This window comes from Triticum aestivum, chromosome 2A, assembly GCF_018294505.1.
Source record: "Triticum aestivum cultivar Chinese Spring chromosome 2A, IWGSC CS RefSeq v2.1, whole genome shotgun sequence".
In the NCBI taxonomy this organism is placed as follows: domain Eukaryota; kingdom Viridiplantae; phylum Streptophyta; class Magnoliopsida; order Poales; family Poaceae; genus Triticum; species Triticum aestivum.
In genome coordinates this window covers 520480558-520491152 of record NC_057797.1, presented here as the reverse complement: position 1 = coordinate 520491152, position 10595 = coordinate 520480558, and positions in this window count along the sequence as shown.

Here is a 10595-nt window from a genome sequence, read left to right as displayed (position 1 = left end):
GTTTCGGCGAGGTCAGCGAGCAGGTCGGAACCTTTTCGTGACTTGACGACGATATCATCCATATACGCTTCCACATTCCGACTGATTTGAGTGAGTAGACACTTCTGAATCATTCGCATAAATGTGGCTCCCGCATTCTTGAGGCCGAATGGCATGGTGATATAGCAGAAGCACCCGAATGGAGTGATGAAAGCTGTTTTTACCTTGTCGGGTCCGTACAGACGGATCTGGTGATACCCGGAGTAGGCGTCTAGAAAAGACAATCTCTCACATCCCGCAGTCGAGTCAACAATTTGATCTATGCGAGGGAGAGGAAAATGATCTTTTGGGCAGGCCCGGTTGATGTGCTTGAAATCAATGCACATTCGGAGCGATTTGTCCTTCTTAGGAACCATGACGACATTAGCGAGCCACTCGGAGTGGTATATCTCTCGGATAAATCCTGCCGCCAACAGTCGAGCCACTTCCTCACCAATGGCTTTTCTCTTCTGGACGGCGGACCGCCGAAGATGCTCTTTGACTGGTTTTGCTGATGAGTTGACTCTTAGGCGATGCTCAGCCAGTCCCCTGGGAACACCTGGCATGTCAGCGGGCTTCCATGCAAAAATGTCCCAGTTCTCACGGAGGAACTGGATGAGCGCTTCTTCCTATTTCGGGTCGAGTGTTGTGGAGATGTGGGTCGGAGCTGCATCGGGGTCGCTCGGGTGAATGTGAACAGGCTTCGTCTCACCGGACGACTGAAATGCAGATTCTGTGGCGGGTTTCTTGGATCGCAGCAAATCACTCGGATCTGCGTTTTGCTTGTATTCTTCAAACTCGACCGCTGTCACCTGGGAATCAGCAATCTTTGAGCCCTTTTGAAAGCACTCTTCTGCCTTTTTCCGATCACCGGTGACAGTGATCACTCCTTTGGGGCCGGGCATCTTCAATTTGAGGTACACGTAACATGGTCGAGCCATGAACCGTCCATAAACTGGTCTCCCCAAAATGGCGTGATATGCACTCTGAAAATCCACGACCTCAAACGTCAACTTCTCTTTGCGAAAATGTTTCGAATCACCAAACACCACGTCCAGAGCTATTTGGCCGAGTGACTCAGCTTTCTTCCCTGGTATAACTCCATGAAAGCTCATGTTACTGGTGCTCAGTCGGGACATCGGAATGCCCATTCCTTTCAGTGTGTCTGCATACAACAAATTCAGCCCACTACCACCGTCCATCAGCACTTTTGTCAGTCGAGTGCCTTCGACAACTGGATCAACCACCAAAGCTTGCCTCCCAGGGGTGGCAATATGAGTCGGGTGATCAGATTGGTCGAATGTGATGGGTGTTTGGGACCATCTCAGATAATTTGCTTTTGCTGGGGTAACCATGTTCACCTCACGGTTAATGACTTTCAATCGACTCTTGCTTTCTACATCTGCAAAGATCATCAGAGTGGAGTTGACATGCGGATATCCTTCCTCACTGTCCTCCTTTTCCTTGTCTTCGGCCTTGTCCGACTCCTTTTCCTTGTCTTTGGACTGTTTTCCTTGAAATTGCTGGATCAGGAGTCGACATTGGCGAGTGGTATGCTTTGGGTAAATGATATTCCCCTCTTCGTCTTTCTTCGTGTGGATGTGGCACGGCATTTCCATCACGTCGTTCCCTTCTTTATCCTTTACCTTCTTAGGGTTCCAGGATCCTTTTGGTTTCCCTTTAAACTTTCCCCGAGTCACGGCCAGAGCCTCTCCAGGAGCTGCCGGTTCAGCCTTCCGCTTCTGTTTCCGACTAGTGTTTCCCTTCTCCGACTGACTCGGCTTGTGCTTGCCGCTTCGGAGTCGGTCTTCTTCTTCGCCGTTGGCGTACTTGGTAGCAATTTCCATCATCCAAGGTCATGTCTCCGGTTCGACCAAATTTCAAACTCAATTCTCTGTTCTTGACACCATCCTTGAAGGCGCGGACTGCCTGATGATCAGACACATTCTCCACTGTATGGTGCAAAGTGATCCATCTCTGAATATACTCCCTGAGAGTCTCATTGGTCTTCTGCACGCAGACTTGCAGCTCCGTCAATCCAGTCGGTCGCTTGCAAGTTCCTTCAAACGTTCCGACGAACACTCGGGACAGATCTTCCCAAGTGTAAATGTTGCTAGGAGGTAACTGAGTCAACCATGCTCTGGCAGAACCTTCCAACATGAGGGGCAGATGTTTCATGGCCACCTCGTCATTCCCACCACCAATCTGAACCGCCACTCGGTAGTCCTCAAGCCAAGTTTCAGGCTTAGACTCACCAGTGAACTTGCTGACTCATGTTGCCAACCTGAAATTGGGAGGGATCACTGCGGCTCTGATAGCTCTGCTGAAACATTCCGGACCAGAAACATGCACTCGACTGCTCGTGAGCGCATCTCTGTCGAGTCCACCTCGATGGGCTCTGTTCCGGTCGACCAAGCCTTGCACGATAATGGATCACGCGTCGAAGCCTGGTTCTCTGGGGTCGACTGGAACTCTTCGCCCCGCACTAAGCTGACGTCCGTCATCTTGCTGCCGAGGAGCGTAAGACCCACCCCTCGGAGGGGAATTGGGCACTCGACGCCTATCATCTCGGTCGTGTCGGTCTCCATATTGGTCTCGCCGATTCTCGCGCCCTTCACACCGCGGAGGCGATCTGGGGCTGTGAGCCGACTGAACCGTATTTGCAGCGACGGATCGACTGTGAATTCTGTTGCGCGACTGCGACACGGCCGAATTCTGATCACCTGCTGCCCGGAGCAGATCCCTGATCTGCATCAAGCCTCTGCCAGCTTCCGACTGAGAGGGCTGGATGGACTCTGCAATACGGGTCACAGCTGCTAAATTCTGGATTGGGGTTCGATATACCTGAGTCGGCGGGAAGAGTTGACATCGACTGGTGTCGGGAACTCGTTGCCGCGCGCGCTCGTCGAGTGCTCGCTGAAGATTCTCCAGGCGAGTGCGTTCGGCCAAATTGGCCAAACGTGCCTTCTCCAAGGCGCGAGCCTCGGGGGTTTCTCCTGCGATGGGAGTATGCAGGGCATCCACGTTCCTGCGGTGAAGTTCCTCTCTTTGCAGAGAGTCGAGTGGCTCGGGCTGGTACTCTTCGTGGTCTCGTGCGGGGTCGCCTCCGTCGCCTGCCCCACCATCATGGGCGAAGCCAGGGGGACTGCGGGGCCCGTCGACCATCAGGATTTCCGCCGCTGGATCACTGCTATCGCACTCGGATGCAGTCTCTACGGAGCTAGTCGACAGATCGAACAGGCCGTAAAGAGATTCGTCGGGCTCGATTGCCGCAACTTGGGTGGTGGCCGTCTGGCGAGCCACCGCGTGCCTCACCCACCGCTGAAGCCTCGACCGGCCCGAGCGCTTGCGCTGGCGGGAGACCGGGAGGGTGGCCGATGGGGGAGTCGACCGATACGGGGTCGACGGTTGCCGCAGCAGAACACCGCGGACACATGCGCGAAAATGCGTCGCACCGCGGACGGGGAGCGCATCGACGTCGAGAGGAGCCTCCTGGAGCCAGGCGGAGTCGTCGGCGACGAAGGTGAGAGCACCGAGACGGATCTCTCGACCTTCAACCAAAACTCCAGCAGCCACCATGATGAAAGTACTCGGAAGAATCGCAACTTCTCCACAAAATCACTAAAACACCTGCCCCACGGTGGGCGCCAACTGTCGTGGATCTAAGTCTGACAGTAGAGTGGGGGTAGGTATGGAGAGGCAAGGTCCTAGCTATGGAGAGGTTGTAAACACAAGAGATGTACGAGTTCAGGCCCTTCTCGGAGGAAGTAAAAGCCCTACGTCTCGGAGCCCGGAGGCGGTCGAGTGGATTATGTGTATATGGATTACAAGGTGCCGAACCCTTCTACCTGTGGAGGGGGTGGCTTATATAGAGTGCGCCAGGACCCCAGCCAGCCCACGTAGGAGAGGGTTTAAGGTGCGTTAAGTCCGGGGCGTTACTGGTAACGCCCCACATAAAGTGTCTTTACTATCATAAAGTCTACTTAATTACAGACCATTGCAGTGCAGAGTGCCTCTTGACCTTCTGGTGGTCGAGTGAGTCTTCGTGGTCGAGTCCTTCAAGTCAGTCGAGTGAGTCCCTCGTAGGTCGATTGGAAGGTGATCTCTTCTAAGGATGTCCTCGGGCAGGGTACTTAGAGCAGGTCTGTGACCCTACCCTAGGTACATGACTCCATCAACAGGAAAAGCCGAAATCTATGGCAGCACTCACGACACTCATGACCCACTTTTGCATGGGACAAGATAGATGGCTTGCTCGTAGCAACAATATGACCAAGAACCCTGGTAGTTTAGACACCAGGGACATTAGTGGCAGGTCGCGTCGCAACAAGCAGAAGCGCCGCATTAACGGCAACAATGCTAAGGATACGGCAGTTAATGCCAGATTCAGAGGCTCTAAATCCGGTCAGCGGAAAAAGCCATTCAAAAGGAATCCTAGGGGCCCGTCCAGCTTGGACCGAATACTCGACCGCTTGTGCCAAATACATGGCACCCCTGAAGAGCCGGCCAATCACACCAACAGGGATTGTTGGGTGTTCAAGCAGGCAGGCAAGTTAAGCACTGACAATGAAGACAAGGGGCTGCATAGCGATGAAGACGAGAAGTCCCGGCCGCCGAACAACAGTGGACAGAAGGGTTTTCCCCCACAAGTGCGGACGATGAACATGATATACGCAACCCATGTCCCTAAAAGGGAGCGGAAGCGTGCGTTAAGGGACGTATACGCGGTAGAGCCAGTCGCCCCAAAGTTCAACCCATGGTCCACCTGCCCGATCACCTTTGATTGAAGGGACCATCCCACTAGCATCCGTCATGGCGGATTCGCCGCATTGGTTCTAGACCCAATTATTGACGGATTTCATCTCCATAGAGTCCTTATGGATGGCGGCAGTAGCCTGAACCTGCTTTACCAGGATACAGTGCGGAAAATGGGCATAGATCCCTCGAGGATTAAGCCCACCAAAACGACCTTTAAAGGCGTAATACCAGGTGTAGAGGCCAACTGCACAGGCTCAATCACACTTGAAGTGGTCTTCGGATCTCCGGATAATTTCCGAAGCGAGGAGTTAATTTTCGACATAGTCCCGTTTCGCAGTGGCTATCACGCACTGCTCGGGCGAACTGCATTCGCCAAATTCAATGCGGTACCGCACTACGCATACCTTAAGCTCAAGATGCCAGGCCCTCGTGGAGTAATTACGGTCAATGGAAACACCGAACGCTCCCTCCGAACGGAGGAGCACACGGTGGCCCTTGCAGCGGAAGTACAAAGCAGCCTCTCCAGGCAATTCTCCAGTCCGACCATTAAACGTCCAGACACCGTCAAGCGCGCCCGGAGTAACCTACAACAAGACTGCCTAGCACGTTCCGAGCAAGCGTAGCAATGCGGCCCCAACCCCAACCCTCACAAAAAGGCGACGCCAGTACTTCGCATCCATAACTACGCTCTGGAAATACCATGGGCATAGGGGGAGGGGCACCATCACGGCACGCCCAAAACACGGCTTAAACCGCACCAGGGGCTGCCGATTTTTTACTTTTCTCTTACTTCCAGGACTCTACTCTTCGGAAGGCCTGTTCGGCACTTCAATTGCCGCACAAACGATGCAAGGACCAGGGAAGCAGACAAGCCATGCCGCATTACGGAAATCCCAGGGTGGTCTCTATCACGAGCAGTATACCTGTTTTGCATACTATTCCGTAGCTTGCCCCTGGAGCAAACATGTTAAATAGTCCAACTTTTCGTCTATCGCATTACTTATATCGTTCTGCTTAGATCGCAGCTATTTTAATAAACAATGCATAGCTTTTGTCTATTTTTTGCATTACATTTTTTTATATGTTCCTTAACGACATGTTGCACCCGTACACGTTGGTACGGCCAAAATACGCCAGGGGCTTTAGTACCCCTCAAAATGGTGTGAGAAGTCCGAACACTTTCACAAGTGTGGCACCCCGAACTTATAGCACTATATGCATCGGCTCCGAATCATGTCTTGAGTCAATAGTTGGGTTTGCCCGGCTCCTATGTTTTGGTGCCTTACGTTCCGCTATATCGGCTAAGGTAGCACTAGGAGAACCACTGCGATTGTGCCCCAGTTGAGCTGGGCCGAGCACCTCAGTGGAGAAAGCTAAAACTGACTGTCATGATGAAGCGAGAGCTGGCCGCTGTTCGAGAGGTTTTTTCGAGTCCCTAAAGACTTATGCTGCTTAGGGCGAGGAGTCGGCTCTGTCCGGCCAAGGCGTGGATAGCGCCCTGAACTCGGTCTTCCGAATACTAGGGGCTTCGCCAAAATTTAAAATTATAGAATTCTATAGCTAAGTGAGAGTGTTCACGCATTACAGTCCGATTGCCTCGTTCGTTGGGCTGAGCGCCTCCCTCGAAGGACCCAAATATGGGAAAAAGAGCGCCCAGGTTTATCCTCGAACACCCCAGCACTACGGCAAGGGGGCAGAAGCCGACGACTCGCCATCTCTCAGTATTGATAAACAGCCGCACAGAAGGTAATATTTTAAATTCAAGCAGCATTGCTTAGCGCATATGAACAAGTTTTCAGCGCACAGGATAACACGAGCGGGTTTTACTCAAAAAATACATCCTTGGTACATTCATCCGCAACAAGGCGGGCACCCTTCAGAACATCCTTATAATAATTCTCCGGCTTGCGATGCTCTTTCCCCAGCGGTGGCCCGTCCTTCACAAGCTTCTCCGCATCCAGCTTGCCCCAGTGCACCTTAGCACGGGCAAAGGCCCTACGGGCACCTTCAATGCAGACGGAGCGCTTGATGTCTTCAAGCCTTGGACAGGCCTCCACCAGCCGCCGCACCAGCCCGAAATAGCTCCCAGGCAGAGCCTCTCCAGGCCACAGCCGAACTATGAGGCCCTTCATGGCCTGTTCAGCCGCCTTGTGGAGCTCGACCAGTTGCTTCAGCTGGTCGATCAGGGGCACGGGGTATCCGACCTCAGCGTACTAAGACCAGAACACCTTCTCCGTCGAGCTGCCCTCCTCGGCTCAATAGAATGTGGCGGCATCGGACACACTCCGGGGGAGATCTGCGAACGCTCCTGGAGAGCTCCGAATTCGGGTAAGTATCAAGTAACTCACGTTTATGTGTTTACTCTGCATAAAGAATGCCTTACCCGCCGCTATCTTCTTCACCTCATCCAACTCCTGGAGGGTCTTCTGGGATTCGGCCTTGGCAGATTTGGCATTTTCAATAGCCACCACAAGCTCGGACGCTTGCGTCTTCGAGTCACGCTCCAAACTCTCATGTTTTTTCATGAGAGCCTGGAACTCTTGCCGCACCTTGCCAACCTCGGCCTCATACTTCTCCCGCTCGGTGCGCTCTGAGGCCGAATTCTTCTCGGCCTCGTCCTGCGCTTGCTTAAGGGTCGCCACCTCAGACGTGGCCCCTACAATAGCCACGATAATCCTGTCATTTTTCGCAATTGCACCTTTATATATATATATATATATATATATATATTTAACAAGGTATTTGTTACCTTCATTGTCCTCGAGCTGCTTCTTGGCACGCTCGAGCTCTTGCTCGGACCTTTTGAGGTCCTGCTTTAGCGTGTCCACTTCCGCAGTCAGTGCGGTGGACGCAAGCAGGGTAGCCTGCACATGCATATTGACTCATTTTTGTTAGACTCCTGCGAATTCTATTTGATCCTCTATTCGGCCTTTCTTCCCGAACGCCAAACAGAGCACCAGGGGCTACTGTCTATGCGGTACTATTATTTACACTTTCTTTACTTACCTCAAAGCCTGTTAAAAGGCTTGTACAAGCTTCAGTCAGTCCGCTCTTGGCGGACTGAACCTTCTGGATCACCGCACTCATAATAGTGCGGTGCCCCTCGTCGATGGAGGCGCCTTGGAGCGTCTCCAACATATTGTCCGGCGCCTCCGGATGGACGGAGGTCACCGGCACGGCGGGCTTGCTCCTCTTGGAAGGAGGTCCCCCGCCGGACTCTGGAACCTTTGAAGGTTCCGGAGCGGTGTCCGGCCTAGGGCCGGACTTGGTGCCCTGGGGGGTTTCATCCCCCTTACTCCTGGAGTCCGGGAGGTCGCCTCGCGGCGCCTCCAGGACCACCTCCTCCCGGATTGGAACCTGTTGGGACAACACCTCGGTGTCGTCCGTAGGGCGGGGGAAGGAAGCCGTCGGAAGCGAGTTCACCTCCGACGAGTCCAGTGAGCCGCTCGACGACGTGTCGAGCCGATCTTTGAGTGGGCTGCATAAGCATATTCGACATAAGGGAAAGTTATGCAATAAACGAATACTATGAATTACTCCAATATCTGGATACTTACGATTTTGCCAGGGGCTTGGCCCTGGGCTGCCACTCATCTCCGTCGTCGTCAGCGTCGGCGGAGTAGTCCGGAGGAAGGGTTTTCCCCTTCTTGGACCCTCCGGCCTCCTCAGAGAGGGTGGCCTTCCTTTTCTTCCCTTCCCCCGCTGGAGGGGGAGGGGTCTCTTCTTCCTCCTCCTCGTCTTCACGGGAGGAGTGCGTATTGGATTCGTCGGATGATGAATCCGACACCTCCGGGCGTCGGGCACTCTTTCGAGTCCCCGTGGCCTTCTTCTTGACCTTCTTCTCCGGCACCACATAGGGTGCCGGAACCAGCAGCTTCGCCAATTGAGCGTCCGCTGGGCCTTCGGGCAAAGGCGCCGGACAGTTGATCTGTCCGGATGTCACCTGCCAATCCTGTCAAAGGCAAGGGAGTTTAGATCCCGCATAGAGTCAAACTATGGAAAACTGATACCCTGTAAAAGGAAAAAACAGCTTATCGCGAGCGCGTGACGCTGCGCGCTGAATCCGCGATCCTCGGTAGCGGATGCGGGAGCCTCGGTGCCCTTGAAAAGCACCCTCCAGGCATCTTTATACGTCGTGTCGAAGAGCCTGTTTAGAGTTTGATGTTGCGCCAGGTCGAACTCCCACAGATTGAAGGCCCGTCGTTGACACGGGAGGATCAGGCGGATGAGCATAACCTGGACTACGTTGACCAGCCTGAGCTGCTTGTTCACCAGGGATTGGATGCATGTTTACAGTCCGGTCACCTCCTTTTGGTTGCCCCACGACAGGCCCGTCTCTTTCCAGGAGGTGAGCCGCGTAGGGGGGCCGGACCGAAACTCAGGGGGTGCGAACCATTCGGCGTCGCGCGGCTTGGTGGCGTAAAACCACCATGATTGCCACCCCTTCAGGGTCTCTACAAAGGAGCCCTCGAGCCACAAGACGTTGGCCATCTTGCCAACCATGGCAGCGCCGCACTCCGCCTGGCTGCCGCGCACCACCTTTGGCTTGACGTTGAAAGTCTTAAGCCATAGGCCGAAATGGGGGCGGATGCGGAGGAACGCCTCGCACACGACGATGAACGCCGAGATGTTGAGGACGAAGTTCGGGGCCAGATCGTGGAAATCTAGGCCGTAGTAGAATATGAGCCCCCGGACAAATGGATGCAGAGGGAAGCCCAGTCCGCGGAGGAAATGGGGGAGGAATACCACCCTCTCATGGGGCCTAGGAGTGGGGATGAGCTGCCCCTTTTTGGGAAGCCGGTGCGCGATGTCCCTAGCCAGATATCGGTCTTCCTCAGCTTTTTGATGTGTCCCTCCATGACGAAGGAGACCATCCACTTGCCTCCCGCTCCGGACATGACTGGAGAAGGTTGAGGTGGTAGTGCGGACTTGGGCGCTGGAGCTCGAGTGCGCAAGAATGGATAGGCAAAGGAGGAAGAAGGCGTGGGTGAAAAGGTGGATCCTTATCCCCTTATATGGGTGGACGCAACTACGTGTCCCCACCAGCCTGGTAAAACTCGCTTATCTCCAAGCGCCGTAATCAATGGCGCGGTGGGGTTACCCACGCCCGTATTAATGAGAATCCCGGAATAAGGGGACACGATCTCTGCTTCAACAAGACGTGCCAAGGAAACCGCCTCGCATAACGCGCTAAGATGGGACAGTAAAATGGTTCGAATAAAAGCTTGGCCGTGGTGTGATGTCACACTACGGAGTACGTCAGCAGATTAGATTTGTGTAAATATTATTCTCTCTATGGCAATATGTGGAAACTTATTTTGCAGAGCCGGACACTATCTTTGTGTTCAAAATCTTCTATGAAGTACTTGGAGGAGGAACCCGCCTTGCAATGCCGAAGACAATCTGCATGCCGGACTCGTCGTCATTGAAGCCTGGTTCAGGGGCTACTGAGGGAGTCCTGGATTAGGGGGTGTTCGGATAGCCGAACTATACCTTCAGCCGGATTCCTGGACTATGAAGATACAAGATTGAAGACTCCGTCCCGTGTCCGGAAGGGACTTTCCTTGGCGTGGAAGGCAAGCTTGGCGATACGGATATTCAGATCTCCTACCATTGTAACCGACTCTATGTAAGTCTAACCCTCTCCGGTGTCTATATAAACCAGAGGGTTTTAGTCCGTAGGACAACATACACATCAACAATCATACCATAGGCTAGCTTCTAGGGTTTAGCCTCTCTGATCTCGTGGTAGATCTACTCTTGTACTACCCATATCATCAATATTAATCAAGCAAGATGTAGGGTTTTACCTCCATCGA